Source organism: Scyliorhinus canicula, chromosome 11 (genome assembly GCF_902713615.1).
Source record: "Scyliorhinus canicula chromosome 11, sScyCan1.1, whole genome shotgun sequence".
NCBI lineage: Eukaryota > Metazoa > Chordata > Chondrichthyes > Carcharhiniformes > Scyliorhinidae > Scyliorhinus > Scyliorhinus canicula.
In genome coordinates, this window is record NC_052156.1 from 10823305 (window position 1) to 10840930 (window position 17626).

Consider the following 17626-nt stretch of genomic DNA (forward strand, 5'->3'; position numbering starts at 1 on the left):
ACCTCCAGGAATACATTTAATCAGAGTTGGCAGGCCTGGCCTAGCCAACCAAAGCTACGCTCACCAATTGTGGAGCAATTAAAATCGGAGATGTACACGACGCCAGAGTTGGAAACGCACAGAGACATCGGAGGGTTGCAAGACTGTAGGAGGTTACAGAGACAGGGAGGGACGAAATTGAGGGATTGGCTTATGAGGACAAGGCGTTGTTACACTATGGGGCCAGTGACCAGAGGCCGAATAGCCCCTGGTGAGCAGTATTGGATGGGCTTAGGTTCACACAGAGTTCAAAATTTGAAGTTAATGGGCCGATTGTTAGAATGGTAGAGCGTGGACATAACAAAGGCATGGATGAGGCAGGGATAGAGACAGCCAGCGACACAGAGTGGAAATAGGGCTTGGTGATGGAGGGATCTGAAAGCCAGTGATCAAATACGACGCCGATGGGCCAGGTAGCAGGATAGACTCTGTGACAGGTGCAGAAGACAATGGGCTGAAATTTACCGCTGGCTTTTGGGGACCCCAATGTTGCGATCAAATAGTGGCATTGGGGCTGACGCAGCAGATTTTACCAGAGGTCTCCTCATTGGCTGTCACCGGGCCTTCGGTGCAGTTTCGGGAACAATACTGCCGACCCTCTGGCCTGAAACCTCAGCCCCCCCCCCCCCCACCCCCCCCCCCCCCCCCCCCCCCACACAGGTCAGGCAGGTCGGATGCTGGAGGGGGTTATTGTGGGGGCTAGCCTTCCTGCCTACCAGCACCTTTTTTGGACATGATTCCAATGGTGCCCCACCCCATATACCGCCGAGGGAGGCAGCCTCCAGAAATGTGAGAGCTTCCCTGTGACCATCTCTATGACCCTTCATTGGCAGCAGAGGGATTTCATACAGAACCATTCGTCACTAAACGTCTTGCAGCAGGATTCAACCCCCATGGATACAGAGAGCACTGGCAGTGCAGACAGGATAACTAATGTCTGGAAGAGAAAGAGAATATGAAGTTTCAAGGCAGGACCCTCGATTCGAACTGGGCATCGTCACACGAACAAGTGAATCAAGTGTTGCTCGAACAAAACTTAATAAGGATAACCACAGGATATATTCTGCACAAGAATGTCCACTTCTACAACAGTTGCATGTACGAGGGTTAGGCATCGACTTCCTAACTCCACCTCAAATCCTACCCGAGCCTGATGGGACGGCGGCGCTTCCTGCTTGTCGATTATCAAGATGTTCATTGTGTATTCCCTCGCCTTGTTAGTCCTCCCAAAACTTTTCAGGGTTAAATTCCATTTGCCACTGTTCAGCCCGTCTGACCAGCCCGTCTATATTATCCTGTAATCCAAGCCTTTCTTCCTCACTATTTACCACACCACCAATTTTTGGGTCATCTGCAAACTTACTGATCATACCACTCACATTCACGTCCAGCGTTATAACACAACATTTGACACTGAGCAATAGAAGGGGATATAATAATAATAATAATCACTTACTGTCACAAGTAGGCTTCAATTAAGTTACTGTGTAAAGCCCCTCATCGCCACATTCTGGCGCCAGTTTGGGGAGGCCAGTATGGGAATTGAACCTGCGCTGCTGGCCTTTTTCTGCATTACAAGCCAGCTGTTTAGCCCACTGTGCTAAACCAGCCCCTAAGAGGACAGACGATCAATAGTGAAATGACAGAAGTAGAGGTACATCACAAAGATAGCTCTGGTTTATTGTAAAACGGCAATGTCATTTATTCAACCTCAAGTAAGGGGTTGTTGTAGGTAATAGGAAATGTCACGTCACCTGAGAAGGACATGCCCGATGTCTGAGCTGATAAACATCTTGGGATAGAGCAGAGGGTCTTTCTTGTGCATCTGCCTGTTCTATACGAACATAAGAAATATGACTCCTCAAGCCTACTCCGCCATTCAATATGACCAGGGCTGATCTTCTGCCTCAACCCCACTTTCCCTCCTGCTTCCCACATGTGGAGTGCACCAGAATGATTGGGAATAGGTTGATTTGATCTTAGTTTCAGACTAGTTGGGCACAACATCGTGGGCCGAAGGGCCTGTACTGTGCTGTACAGTTCTATGTTCTATACCTTGATTCCCCATGATGTGGTATATCAACGATGAAGCAGCCACAAACCTCTGGGTCAGTTTTGCAAACTACTGAGTGATGTTTGGAAACCAGAAGTAGTTTTAAGGGATTTATATGTGTATTCATAAACATTAGAAATAGGGTAGTTTTAAGTTAATTTAATGTTTCTGTGCCTGGAAGGGTAAAACCTATAGTTAGATTTATGCTGGACACTCTAAATTTTGAAAAAATAAATAAATAAAGCACTTGAATATGCACTTAAAGCACCGTAACATACAAGGTTGCAGACCAAGAGCTGAAAAGTGGAATAAGGCTGGATGCTTATTGTTGGCCAGCTTAGACACAATGGGCCAAATAGACTCCTTATGCTATGGAAATGTCTATGATTCTATGTTAACCTGTACAAATGGCTTGGAAAGGTCGGCTAGCCTGGCAACTTAGTCCAGAATGATGACTTGGCAAAGTACCAAGAGGCCACAGGTGCCCTTGACACCTTAGCACACTCTGAGTCAGCACCCCTAGGGCAAGGGCTGGGAATAAAGAACAGAAAAGACCCGCTCTATCTTTGGCAAGACATACACTCTAATCAAACAGATTTCCCATCCTGAACGCAGCTGTCTCCCAAGTATATATCTTGCAAATTTTGCTCAGTACCTCTGCCGTGTAAGTACAGCAGGAAGCAAAATACTGCCTAACCTGCTGTGAAAGGACAAAGTGTTACAAAAACAGACGTGTTTGAATCCCCTAGAGGTGCCCCGTCAAGACTCTGCTTAGTGTAGTGATTTACGATGGAGATTATGACATGATAAGCACTTGAATTTAGGCATGGTTCTTTTGAGAGATGTGACAGCAGCAGAGCCTAAATCTATGATCAGATATGTCTCTTCCGCAGAACAAAAATAGTTTACACTTGTTGGTATTAGTGTTGGATTATCCCAAGTTCTGCCCTTCCACCTTGCTGGGTTTCTCTGAGTCATTGAGAATCCTGTTCTGGAGAACTGAGTGTTCATCGGTCTACTATTGAAGTTACCTCTGTAAACAGTGTTAGAAATGTGTGTAATGTTTGGGACTGCCTCTTTAATTTAGGGTAAAATGAAGGGGGAGGGCACGTCACCTGCTTTGAATTCTGCCTGACAACAAGCCTACTACCCAACTCCACACCAACTAACCTGCCCATCACCCTGCTACGGCTCCACTCACCTTCATTATAAATGAGATAAGTGGTGTCGAGAAAGAAGTCCCTTCCTAACCACAAGGATTGCAGCGCATAATATAAAAAGGAGCAAAATTGTGCACAGACCACACCTCACATAATCGACTCAGTACGGCTTTTGCTGGAACTGGATAACGGGCTGTGGGATCACAGTAGCGTAATTCACACTGTTATTACATATGATGTACTATGTCTGTGTAAGCTCGGCACACGAGCAGTTGCGCGGCTCTGCCCCTAGGGGGAGATGTACTGGGAGTGTACGGGTGTTTGTACTGGGCTCCACCCTTGGCGCCGCCCATGGCTCCTCCCACCAACTGGTTGTATAAAGCTTGGCAGTCTGAGCCCGCCTGCCAGTTCATCTCGTCGCAGGCAGGCTCCGTTGTGAGATTATTAAAACCACTGTTCACGTCCAACCATGTGTCTTGTGAATTGATGGTCACATTGCGGGCGTCTCTCGTCCTCGTGCTCCCACCTCGTACACCCTTGCAGGAGAAAAGACAACAATAAATAATCAACAACATAATCACAAGGGAGTAACGTCCACGATTATTGACGAATTGTAGGATAATAACACCATGTATGTTTTTTTTATAAATGTTTTTTATTCAGTTTTCATGTTTTATATTAAACAAATTACAAAGTGTTAGAGAGAGAAAAAAAAAACACGCAAAAATTAACATATATATTTACAGGTGAGCATCTTCGTAGTAATAACTGTGGCCTCCCCCTCTTTGCCGGCATACATATTTTACATTCCCCAACATGTTTATTGGCATTTATTTAGTTTGGTTTTGGGCCTTAGCTAGCCATCAAACCCCCGTAACGAGCCCGTAGCCCCCCCCCCCCCCCTCCCCGCCGGCTACCTTCCCCCGACTATTCTTCCTCTTGTACGTTGGCCACAAACAGGTCCCGGAACAATTGCATGAATGGCTCCCACGTTCTGTGGAAGCCGTCGTCCGACCCTCGGATGGCGAATTTGATTTTCTCCATTTGGAGAGAATCCGAGAGGTCGGACAGCCAGTCTGCAGCTCTGGGCGGTGCTGCTGACCGCCAGCCAAACAGGATTCTACGGCGGGCGATCAGGGAGGCAAAGGCAAGGGCGTCCGCCCTCCTCCCCAGGAATAGAAACACCATGTATGTTGCTCGAAAAGGCCAAAGCCACGACAGGATCATCGACCACCCCTCAGGATCTCTCGAGGATACAGACGAACGAAACACCTTCATTCCACCAGGCCAGCGCCCCGATGCCCCAGCGATCAAAAGCCTAGGCCCAGGCGACGGGGAGTGACTTGACCCACTCAGCCACCTCACGGTGAAGGGAAGTGAAGAAGGCCCTTGATAAACTGTACACCGCGAACAATACTTAGCACACGGCTAAATCGCTGGCTTTGAAAGCAGACCAGGGCAGGCCAGCTCCCTGGTGAGCTCCCCGGTTGTCACGGTTAACATTTACTCCCCCAAATGGGATGATACAAATTTTATTAATTCCCTGCTGACCTCCCTCACCAATTTAGACTCGCATTGGCTTATCTTAAATGGGGACCTGAATTGTGTCTTGGGGTCTAGATTGGATGGTTCCTAAATCTCTTGCCCCCTCGGTAATGCCCAGGGCTTTGTCGTCTTTCATGATGGAGATGGTGGGGATAGATCCTTGGCGCTTCTTGCACCCAATCGTTAAAGACTCTCCGTTTTTTCACATGTCCACACAATGTCCACCCTGGAGATTGGACACAACATTGATAGTGGATAAAGAAGTTTGTGAGCGTATGTCCACTGTCATGGAGGACAAGATAAAATTTAACAGATCCAAGTCCTCCAAGCACCATCCTCATGGTTCTTAAAGTGGTCCCGGGGGGAAATGATCTCCTGCAGAGTGTAGTATTAGCATAACTATTAGAACTGCAAGGGTGAAGTGTTGAGAGTAGCCACTAAAGGGAGCTACAGCTACAATAATATCAGGCACTTGTGGGAGAGTGTGTGCAGGGGTTAGCCAGTGAGAGTCAGAAGAGCAGATAGTGTAAGTGAGAGCAGATCATAGTTTAAATCAGGAGTGAGATTAGCTGTAGGTGAGTGTAGTCTAGATGTTATTAACCAACTGTGTATTCTGCAGGAGTACCTGTCGAATCCAAGTTAGTAGTGTTAATAAATTTATAGCTTTGTTTAAGTTAAAGTTATTTTGGGGTCTTTGTGAACACTGCACCAACCACCCTGAAATAAGCAACACAGAGGACACCACACAGAGCGCATGTGTTGAGGACAAATTGGGTGGAGCAGCAGAGTCTGGTAGACTCCATTCTTGTGGTGGATCCCCAGTACCTGCTTGATCATACCAGCTTGCTGCTGGCAAGTCGGACAGGAGCGGTGAGTTGGAATCACAGTTACGCCCCAAAGAGATTTTAAAACGTATTGGGTTGATGTAATCTGGCAAAGCCCCTGGTCCGGTGGGCTTTCCGATTGAATTCTACAGTAAATTCTCGGAGCAGCTTGTACCTTTAATTCTCGACATGTTCGAAGATTCCCTGGGGGTCGTTGCCCCCGACCCTCTCTCAAGCCTTTATATCCCTGATTCTTAAGAGGGACAAAGACCCAACAGAGTGTGGTTCATAGCGTCCCATTTCATACGCAAGTCTAGCTACTGGTTAAGGTGCTGCAGCATCGGCTGGAGCCTTGCCTCCCAAATGTGATCTCGGAGGATCAAACAAGCCTCGTGAAGGGCTGACAATTGTCGGACAATATACGTCACCTGTTAAAAGTTGTCCTTTCCCCCTCCTCCATGCCCGAACCTGAGGTAATTTTATCTCTCGCTGCCGAAAAAGCATTTTTACAAACACCAGGTTAAAGTCCAACAGGTTTGTTTCAAATCACTAGCTTTCGGAGCACTGCTCCTTCCTCGGGTGAATCGTGCTGTTAGGTAATTTGGTCATTCTGAATTCTCCCTCCGTGTAATCGAACAGGCGCCGGAATGTGGCGACTCGGGGCTTTTCACAGTAACTTCATTGCAGTGTTAATGTGAGCCTGCTTGTGACAATAAAGATTATTATTATTATCTGACCATTTTCTTCTGAATAAGCGTACGAGGCAGGGCTGCTCACTGTCCGCGCTCCTGTTTGCGGTGGCAATAGAGCTGCTCACTATAGTGCTGGGATCCTCCAGTAAATGGAGGGGGTTAGTCAGGGAGGGGTGGAGCATCAGGTGCCCTTTTATGTAGACCACCTACTTATTTATATTACGGATCCAGCCCCCGCCACAGACAATATAAAGGGCTCAGTTCAACCAAATGGGAACAAAGTCCCATAGCGAGCGTGTTGAGCTGTGTGTTACCAGGCACGTGCAGTGCAGAGAAACATATGGTTATTGAACGCAACTTGTGTTGTACAAGGGGCGTCAATGGGGAACAGGCGGCCAAGGCCGCACATAGCCCTGTTATTTACAGGGGCGGGCTGTGTAGTATGACTAGGGGTATTACGGTACCTGGGAGTGTGAGCTGCCATTGGTGCAGATGACTCGCTGCCCATTGGCCCAGGTATTGTGTGCCTCTCAGCCCGATTGGCTAAGAGGAAGGTAGCCGGGGTATAAGAACCCGTGTTCCCCAGCAGCCAGCCATTCTTCTGTACGCCTGCTGCCGGGCTGACTTCTTGCTAATAAAAGCCTTTCGTTCGGACTTCATCTACGTTTCGTGCCCATTGATTGTGCATCACGGGCTCCGCTCGTCAGTCAGATTGGGACACCATTCCCTTTTTATTGATTGTGATGTTTTCTGTTTGTTTGTTTCAGGTTGCGTTGACAATGATGAAAAAGTTCTTAATAAACATATTTGTTAAAAATGGAAAATAGTGAAGAATCCAATCAGGTGATGAAAAACCTGGTTTCCTTCCGGTCGCCTGTGGGAGGACGGGGCACCGTGAGGATTCCCCTTATTGGGGTGACCAATAGTGCCAGCATGCGGGCAGGAGGTCCGCCGAAGACACCCCCAGAATGCGTCCAACCTGAGTTGATAAGCCGAGTGGAAAGGCAGCAATCGACGAGTCACCATCATAGAACATACAGTGCAGAAGGAGGCCATTCGGCCCATCGGGTCTGCACCGGCTCTTGGAAAGAGCACCCCACCCAAGGTCCACACCTCCACCCTATCCCCATAACCCAGTAACCCCACCCAACACTAAGGGCAATTTTTGACACTAAGGGCAATTTATCATGGCCAATCCACCTAACCTGCACATCTTTGGACTGTGGGAGGAAACCGGAGCACCCGGAGGAAACCCACGCACACACGGGGAGAACGTGCAGACTCCGCACAGACAGTGACCCAAGCTGGAATCGAATCTGGGACCCTGGAGCTGTGAAGCAATTGTGCTTTCCACCATGTCAGCAAAGCAGCAGAGCCTGGGGCACTGAGCAGTTTGTCAGTGTAATCGGTCAATGCGCAGACATTCTGATATGTTGTTTACAGCATTTAAAGAGGAAGTTCCTCTTCTCTCTTTGGAACGGGCTGTTCAAAAGGAGAAGACAAACAGATGACATCAGCAGTGAGTTCACTGGTTATGCAACTGCAGGAACGGGTAAACGAATACTGAACAACGGAGAATATCGTTTTTTTGCTTGTTATTCTTTTTTTATAAATGTTTTTTATTGGCTTTAAATGTTTTTTATTGGCAAATACGGTATATTTGCCGTTATGTACACAGGATATGATATATTTATGTCTGGAAGAGAAGGGCGCACACACACAAATCACGAAGGGAGAGGAGAAAAGAAAAAAAAAGACAGTAACAGCACGAGAGAACAAAATCAAATAATTAACTGGTGGGGTACAATGCACCCGCCCAGCCACAGCAACTCTGTACACTTGGCAAAATTATTTACACACATAAGTAGGCATCTGTTTGTAGGGGGGAGGGGCGGGATGGCAGATATACAATTGGGTTCTGGAGAGACAATTTCAGAGGGCAATCCTCGTGTGGGTCTGGTGCCGGTGTTGCCCCTCGCTTCTCCCGGACGGATTTTGCTGCCGTTGTTGTCTCGTGCTCACTACTGCTTCAGCCGGCCCTCGCCTCTTCCGCCTGTATTCTCCTTTTTCTCTGTACCTGTGGATGCCAAGTTTCCCTGCCCCCCCCCCCCCCCCCCCCCACTACATCCCTGGCTCTCCTCTATTGTTCCCAGTCTCTTCGCTCTTTCTCCCCCCCGCCTCCTCAACCCCCCCCCCCCCCCCCCCCGTGGTTCGCCTTTCCTTCCTCTGAGATTTAGCTGCCCCCCTCCCACCCCCACCCCCTCTCCCAGTCTATCTCTCCCTCTCAGGCCTTGGCTGCTTTCCCCTGGTTCCTGGCTACCTGCCTATTATTTTGCTAATACGTTGGCCACAAACAGGTCCCGGAACAATTGCATGAATGGCTCCCACGTTCTGTGGAAGCCGACGTCTGACCCTCTGATGGCGAATTTGATTTTCTCCATTTGGAGAGAATCCGAGAGGTCGGACAGCCAGTCTGCAGCTCTGGGTGGTGCTGCTGACCGCCAGCCAAACAGGATTCTACGGCGGGCGATCAGGGAGGCAAAGGCAAGGGTGTCCGCCCTCCTCCCCAGGAATAGATCTGGCTGGTCTGAAACCCCGAAGACCGCCACTTTCGGGCATGGCTCCACCCTCACCCCCACCACTTTGGACATAGCCTCGAAGAAGGCTGTCCAGTACTCCACAAGTCTGGGACAAGATCAAAACCTGTGGGCATGGTTGGCCGGGCCTCCTTGGCATTGTTCACATCTATCCTCCACCTCCGGGAAGAACCTACTCATACGGGTTCTTGTTAAGTGGGCTCTATGTACCAAGTTTAGCTGCGTCAGGCTGAGCCTTGCGCACGTGGTGGTGGAGTTGACCCTATGCAGTGCTTCGCTCCAGAGTCCCCACCCTATCTCCATCCCCAGGTCCTCCTGCCATTTCCTTCTTGTTGCGTCCAGGACGGTGTCGTCCCTTTCTACCAGTCGGTCGTACATGTCGCTACTGTTTCCTTTCTCTAGTATGCTTGCGTCCAGTAGTTCTTCCAGTAGTGTCTGTCGTAGCGGTTGTGGGTACGTCCTTGTCTCCTTTCGTAGGAAGTTTCTGAGTTGCAGGTACATTAGTTTGTTCCCCCCGGCTAGCTGGAATTTCTCCGTCAGTTCGTCCAGTCGCGACCCTGCCGTCCGTGTATAGGTCCCTGACTGTCAGTGTCCCCTCGTCCTGCCTCCACCTTTTGAAGGTGGCGTCAGTCAGTGCTGGTTTGAACCTATGGTTGTTGCAGATGGGAGCCCTGTCCGACATTTTGTTCAGGCCAAATTGCTGCCGCAGTTGGTTCCAGGATTGGAGGGTGGCTGTCACCACTGGGCTGCTGGAGTGTTTTTTGGGTGGGGATGGGAGTGCCGCCATGGCGAGGGCCCGGAGGGAGGTCCCCTTGCAGGAGGCCTATTCCGCGTGCACCCACTCGGCTACTGGCTCCCTGATCCATCCCCTTATTCGCTCGGCCGTCACCGCCCAAGGTAGAATTGTAGGTTTGGGAGGGCTAGCCCCCGCTAGATTTTGTTTTTTGTAAGACCTTCGTTGGGATGCTAGCATTCTTCCCCCCCCCCCCCCCCCCCCCCCCCCAATACGAACGCCATGATTAGTTTGTCTACTGCTTTGAAAAAGGCCTTGGGGATGTAGATCGGAATGGATCTGAATAGGAAGAGGTACCTGGGCAACATGTTCATGTTGATCGTCTGGACTCTCCCCGCGAGGGAGAGTGGGAGTGTGTTCCATCTTTGCAGGTCCTTTTTTACTTCCTCCGTCAGACTGGTGAGGTTCCATTTGTGGATCCCTTTTCAGTCCTGGGCTATATAGATCCCCAGGTAGCGGAATTTGTGTCGGGCTTGTTTAAACGGCAATCCCGTTAGTGCTGCCCCCCCCCCCCCCCCCTACATGTGGGTGTACCGGGAAGATCTCGCTTTTGTTCATGTTGAGTTTGTAGCCCGAGAAGGCGCCAAACTCTTTCAGGAGCGCGATGATTCCGTCCATGCTGCTTTGTGGGTCTGAGATGTAGAGGAGCAGGTCATTTGCATAGAGTGAGACTCTGTGCTCTCTGCCTCCCCTTCGGATCCCCCTCCAGCTTTTTGTTGCTCTGAGCGCAATTGCTAGTGGCTCGATCACTAGGGCGAACAGCAGCGGGGACAGTGGGCATCCTTGTCTGGTGCTCCTGTACAGCTGGAAGTATTGGGAGTTGGTGTTGTTTGTCCGTACGCTCGCCATGGGAGCGTTGTACAGGAGCTTTACCCAGGAGGAGAATCCTGTTCCAAGCCCGAACTGCTCCAGTACCTCTATGAGGTATTTCCATTCGACTCTGTCGAAGGCCTTTTCTGCGTCTAGGGAGACGATCACCTCTGGTGTTCCCTCCCTGGATGGGGTCATTATCACGTTCAGCAGGCGCCTGATGTTGGAGGTAAGCTGTCTACCTTTGACAAAGCCCGTCTGGTCTTCTGCGACCACCTCTGGTACGCAGTCTTCGGGCCTTTTGGCTAGAATCCTGGCCAGTATTTTGGCATCTGAGTTCAGCAGTGAGATGGGTCTGTATGACCCCCATTCCGTTGGGTCTTTATCTTTCTTAGGTATCAGCGAGATTGAGGTCTGTGCTAGCGTGGGTGGCAGTGTGCCCCTAGCTAGCGAATCTGTGAACATCTCCCGCAGGTGCGGGGCCAGCGCTGTCACAAATGTTTTTGTAGAAATCCGCAGGGAACCCTTCCGGTCCCGGTGCCTTCCCTGTCTGCATGGAGCTAATGCTCTCCATGATCTTTCCCAGTGCTAGTGGTGCTTCCAGGCCCCGTTTTCTGCCCTCCCCCATGGCTGGTATGTCCAGTCCATCAAGGAACCGTTTCATCCCGGACTTCCCCACTGGGGGCTCTAAGGTGTACAGCCCTTGGCAAAAGGCCCTGAATGCCTTGTTGATCTTTTCTGGTTCTGTTTCTAATGTGCCTCTGGTATCCCTGATTTGTGCAATTTCTCTGGTGGCTGCCTGCTTTCTCAGCTGGTGTGCCAACAGGCGGCTGGCTTTGTCCCCGTGTTCGTATAGGGTCCCATGTGCTTGGCGGAGTTGGTGCGCTGCTTTCCTGGTGGAGAGCAGATCAAAGTTCCTTTGTAACTCTTTCCTCTCCGCCAGGAGCTCAACGGTCGTGGCCTCGGAGTATTTATGGTCTACCTCCAGTATGGAGTCGACCAGCTGCTGCCTAGCCGCCCTTTCCTCCCTATCTCTTTGCGCTTTGAAAGCGATGATTTCCCCTCTTCGTACGGCCTTTAGCGCTTCCCAGAACGTGGAGGGTGAGACCTCCCCTTTCTGGTTGTTCTCTGTGTACTCTGCAATATCTTTTTGTTGAAGGCCTTGTCAGCCAGTAGGGCAACGTCCAACCTCCATGTGGGGCGTTGGGCCCTGCCCGTCTCCAGCCTCACGTCCATGTGGTGTGGAGCGTGGTCTGATATCACCATTGCGGAGTATTCCACTTAGTCTATCGCCGGAAGCACCGTTTTCCCCACCACAAAGAAGTCAATTCTGGTGTATACGCTGTGCACTGGGGAGAAGAAGGAAAACTCCTTCTCATTCAACATTCTGTCCAACCACCATCACTAGAAAAACAGACTGGCACTTAGCGTGCTTGCTGGTTGCTGGGATCTTGCTGTGTGTGAATTCCTTCATGACCGTCGTGACGAGAATTCCAAAATACTTTAACGTGGTTGACTCTGAACTGCCCTCTGGCCTCGCAAGTCACTCAGGTGTATCGAACCGTTACAAGGAACACAGACTGCAGTGCCTTCAAGAAGGTGGTTCACCACCAGCCCCTCAGGGTAATAAATACCAGCTGCACCCACATCCCGTCAAAGGATATTTTTCCAAACTGGAAGCAAGAATGCGTCACACAGATCTCGTCGGCATTCGTTAAGCTCTGCACCCTATCCAAACTATCATAATCGGCTGATCTCTAAAACCACAAGTATCTGTCATCATTTCCCATTACATCAGTGCTACATCATTCAGACGTGATGTTTCAATTGCAGCAAAATAGTGGCTTCAAAAGTACGCCAGTGACTGGAAATTGCATTGGGACCTCGTGCATCCTGAAAGACGCTCTGTAAATGACAAATCCTGCCCTTTCTCCCAGGGATGGCTCAGCTGTAGGAGACAGAGGGTGATGACAGATGGCTGAAAGTCAGTGTGCAGTGGCGTACCACAGGGATCTGTGCAGGGCCCCCTATTATTCGTCATTTATATAAATGACTTGGGTGACTATGTGGGGGGTACGATCAGTGAGTTTTCAGATGACACAGAGATTGGCCGGTGGTTAACAGTGAGGCTGAGAGTCTTGGGTTTCAGGAAGGTGCAGACGGGATGGTCAAATGGGTAGAAAAGTGGCAGATGGAATTTAACCCTGCAAAATGTAGGGTGTTACACTTTAGAAGGAGCAAGTTGACAAGGAAGTATTCAATGAATGGCCTTGGAGTGTTTGTCCATAGATCTCTGAAGGCAGGAGGGGAGGTTAATAGGGTGGTTAAAAAGGCATATGGGACACTTTCCTTTATCAATCGAGTAAAGAAGGAATCTACCTCACCATTCACCTGAGGAAGGAGCTGTGCTCCGAAAGCTAGTGATTGAAACAAACCTGTTGGACTTTAACCTGGTGTTGTAAGATTTCTTACTGTGCTCACCCCGGTCCAACGCTGGCATCTCCACATCTTGTTTATCAATCGAGGCATAGATTACAAAAGCAGGGAATCATGTTGCAGTTATATAGAACTTGGGTGAGGTTACAGCTGGAGTACATAGAACATTACAGCGCAGTACAGGCCCATCTGCTCTCGATGTTGCGCCGACCTGTGAAACCCATATAAAGCCCACCTACGCTATTCCATCATCATCCATATGTTTATCCAATGACCATTTAAATGCCCTATACTGTGTGCAATTCTGGTCGGAACGTTATAGGAAGAATATAAGTACTGGAGGGGGTGCAGAGGAGATTCACCAGGATGTTGCCGGGGATGGAACATTTAAGTTATGGAGAGAGGTTGGATAAGCTTGGGTTGTTCTCATTGGAGCAGAGAAGACTGAGGGGTGATCTGATCGAGATGGACAAGATTATATGGGGCATGGATCGGGTGGATAGAGAGCAGTTGTTGAAGGGCCAGTTACGAGGGGGACACAAGTTCAAGATGTGGGGCAGGAGGTTTAGGAGGGAATTGTGGAAAAACATTTTGCCCAGAGGGTGGTGACGGTCTGGAACGCTCTGCCTGGGAGGGTGGTAGAGGCGGGTTGCCTCACATCCTTTAAAACATACCTGAATGAGCACTTGGCACATCATAACATTCCAGAATATGGGCCAAGTGCTGGTAAATGGGATTAAGTAGGCAGGTCAGTGTTATTCATGTGTCGGTGCTGCATCGATGGGCAGAAAGGCCTCCTCTGCATTGTGTGATTCTGTGATGGGTAAATGGAAAGAATTCACAAGTTTTGTTTCTTGAATTTTAAGAGTCGTCTTTCATTATTTTAAAATTCTTCTCCGTTGCTTTCCTGCATCTAATTAGCAGCTCCTTTGACAGGTGACATATCACCTGGTGCCCTCACCCCAAAGAACACCATCTCCTCAACCAGGGAGAGTTGGCACAGTAAGGAGTCTGACAACACCAGGTTAAAGTCCAACAGGTTTGTTTCTAATTACAAGCTTTCGGAGCACTGCTCCTTCCTCAGGTGAAGTTGGGAGAGTTGGTAACAGCAGTGTAGCTGCGACTGCACCCCATGGAGTGCAGCAGTTCATGAATGTGGTTCAAGGGTCATTGGGGATGGGCAACACCCAGCAGCGATGCCTACACACCATGAAATAAATTTTTAATAAACCGCACATTGGCACAACATCCATTTCAGGAAGAATATTTTTTAATGAAATGGTCATCCTCATAGAAGTCACAGTGCAGAAGGAGGCCATTCGGCCCATCGAGTCTGCACCGGCTCTTGGAAAGAGCACCCTACCCAAGGTCATAACCCATACCCTACCCATAACCCAGTAACCCCACCCAACACTAAGGGCAATTTTGGACACTAAGGGCAATTTTTATCATGGCCAATCCACCTAACCTGCACATCTTTGGACTGTGGGAGGAAACCGGAGCATCCGGAGGAAACCCACGCATACACGGGGAGGATGTGCAGACTCCGCACAGACAGTGTCCCAAGCCGGAATCGAACCTGGGACCCTGGAGCTGTGAAGCAGTTGTGCTATCCACAATGCTACCGTGCTGCCCTTTCCGACCAAAGGGATCCCATTGCAGTGGCTATTAGGAAGCTATTTGACTGGGTAAGGTGCACATCAGGCTGCAACGATAAGCAGTGATTCCGGTGAACATTTGATTTGATTTATTGTCACATGTACCAAAGTACAGTGAAAAGTATTTTTCTGTGGCTGAGGGATACGTACATAGTAGATACAAGAATAATCAACAGAGAACATTGACAAATGGTACATTGACAAACAGTGATTGGTCACAGTGCGGAACAAGGGGCCAAACAAAGCAAATACATGAGCAAGAGCAGCATAGGGCGTCGTGAATAGTGTTCTTACAGGCAACAGATCAGTCCGAGGGGGAGTCATTGAGGAGTCTTGTAGCTGTGGGGAAGAAGCTGTTCCTATGTCTGGATGTGCGAGTCTTCAGACTTTTGTATCTTCTGCCTGATGGAAGGGTCTGGAAGAAGGCAATGCCTGTGTGGGAGGGGTCTCTGATAATGCTGTCTGCCTTCCTGAGGCAGCGGGAGGTGAATACACAATCAATGTGGGGGTACGTTCGGTACGTTACAACTGATTTTTCATCGAAGGATTGAGATGATGATTGATTCTTCAGCAGAACAATCTGACCCAATGTCCAAATTGTGATTTCAGAAATCAGCACCCCCCCCCCCCCCCCCCCCCCCACCACCACAAACCACCCACCCTCCCCCCAAACATGGGGACTCAGTTTGTAAAGTCACAAGCTAGATGTATTTCATAAGAACATAAGGAGCCGGAGTATCCTACTCAGCCCCTCGAGCCCTCTCTACCATTTAATACAGTCATGGCTGATCTCCTCCCAGCCTCAACTCCACTCTCTATAACCCATTACTAATTAAAAATCAATGTCTTGTAGAGTTGCAGCAACACTTCCCTACTTTAATACTCTATCCCTTTAGCTATAAAGGCCAAAATTCAATTTACCTTATTACCTGCTGTAACTGCACACTAGTTTTCTACAATTCATGCACAAGGACACCCAGATCCCTCTACACCGAAGCACTCTGAAGTCTCTCTACATTTAGATAATAAGTTGCCTTTCCATTTTTACGCCCAAAATAGATAACCTCACACTTATCTACATTAAACTCCAGCTGTCAAATTTTGGCCCACTCACCTAACCTATTTATATCCATTTGTAACTTTCTTATTTCCTCATTGCAACTTACTGTCCCGCCTATTTTAGTGTCACCTGTAAATTTGGTTACAGTATCTTCTGTATCCAAGTCGTTAATATAGATTGTAGATAGTTGGAGTCCGAGGACCGAACACTGTGACACCCCGCTAGTTACATCTTGCCAACCAGAAAAAGACAGATTTATCTTGACTCTCTGCCTTCATAGAACCATAGAGGCCCTACAGTGCAGAAGGAAGCCATTCAGCCCATCGAGTCTGCATCAACCTATTGGCACTATTTTAAACGCCGGTGATAACCCATTTTGTGACAAACGAGTTATTGTCGGTATTAAAGGATCAGAAATTTTATAGAATCGAAGAAAGGTTACAGCACGGAAGGAGGCCATTTGGCCCATCTTGTCCATGCCAGACTGAGGGCACCCAGGTGCCCCTTCTAATCCCACCTTCCTGCACCTGGTCCATGACCCTGTAGCTGACAGCACTTAAGGTGCAGATCCAGGTAGTTTTTAAAAGAGTTTAGGGTCTCTGCCTCCACCACCAACTCGGGCAGCGAATTCCAGACTTCCACTACCCTCTGTGTAAAGAAAGTTCTTCCTCATGTCCCCTCGACACCTTCTGCCACTTATTTTGAATCTATATTGATTCTAGAATTCTCCGCTAAGGGAAACAGTTTTATCCTGTCTACCCTATCTGTTCCCCTCATAACATTGTTCACCTCAAGCAAGCCACCCCTCAGCCTCCTTTGTTCCAGGGAAAATAACCCCAACCTATCTAATCTATTCTCGTAGCTACACCCTTCCAGTCCTGGCAACATACGAGGTGAATCACATGAGAGCACTCCTGTCCATTCAAATGCCGCTCCTTTGCCCTCATTTCAATTTAGGTTGTCATGCTGACCACACAAACAGCCCCCCCACTCCCCCCGTCCCCCCCACCCACCGTCCCCCCACCTCCCCACGCACCCATCCCCGGCCCTACCCACCCACCTCAAGACAAGATCAAACCCCCAATGACCTGACCCAACCCGACACCAACCACCCCCCCCCCAAAAGATCTGACCAAATCCGAGACCACCCCTCCCAAAGACCTGACCCAACACTACACACCTCCCCAAGGCCCGACCTGACACTGCTCCCCACCCCCCACCTCCACCATCGAAGGAACAACCCGACAGAACAAACTCCCACCATCTCCCCCCCTCCCCACAAGGCCCGACCAGACACCGTCAACCCCTCCCCCCACCCCCTCACATCACCGCCACTCCCAGGCCTGATCCAACACCATCCCAAGACCCAACCCGATACCCCCTCCCCCACCCAAGGCCCTACCCCACACCCCTCACAAGGTCTGAGATAACCCGACACACCCCTCTCCCCATCCCAATCCTGCCCACTTACCCGTTAATATTTACCTTTTCCTGGCTTGTCAAGGACCTTTAAACCTGACTGGACATTTAAGCTTATCCTGTTTAAAAATGGGACCGTGGCTAACTTACCTGTGACTCTGCAGCCTTGGACACTAGGTGACGAGGACACCCTGCACTGTGCAGATCTTGCCCGCCTGAGTCGTAACGTCGGGCGAGACGGAATTGCTTGGATTTCAAGGTCAGAACATTTGAGTGGAATGGCATTCCGACTCAATTACCACTTCCTTAAGAGCATAAGACCATAATCATAGAATCATAGAACATACAGTGCAGAAGGAGGCCATTCGGCCCATTGAGTCTGCACCGGCTCTTGGAAAGAGCACCCTACCCAAGCCCACACCTCCACCCTATCCCCATAACCCAGTAACCCCACCCAACACTAAGGGCAATTTTGGACACTAAGGGCAATTTAGCATGGCCAATCCACCTAACCTGCACATCTTTGGACTGTGGGAGGAA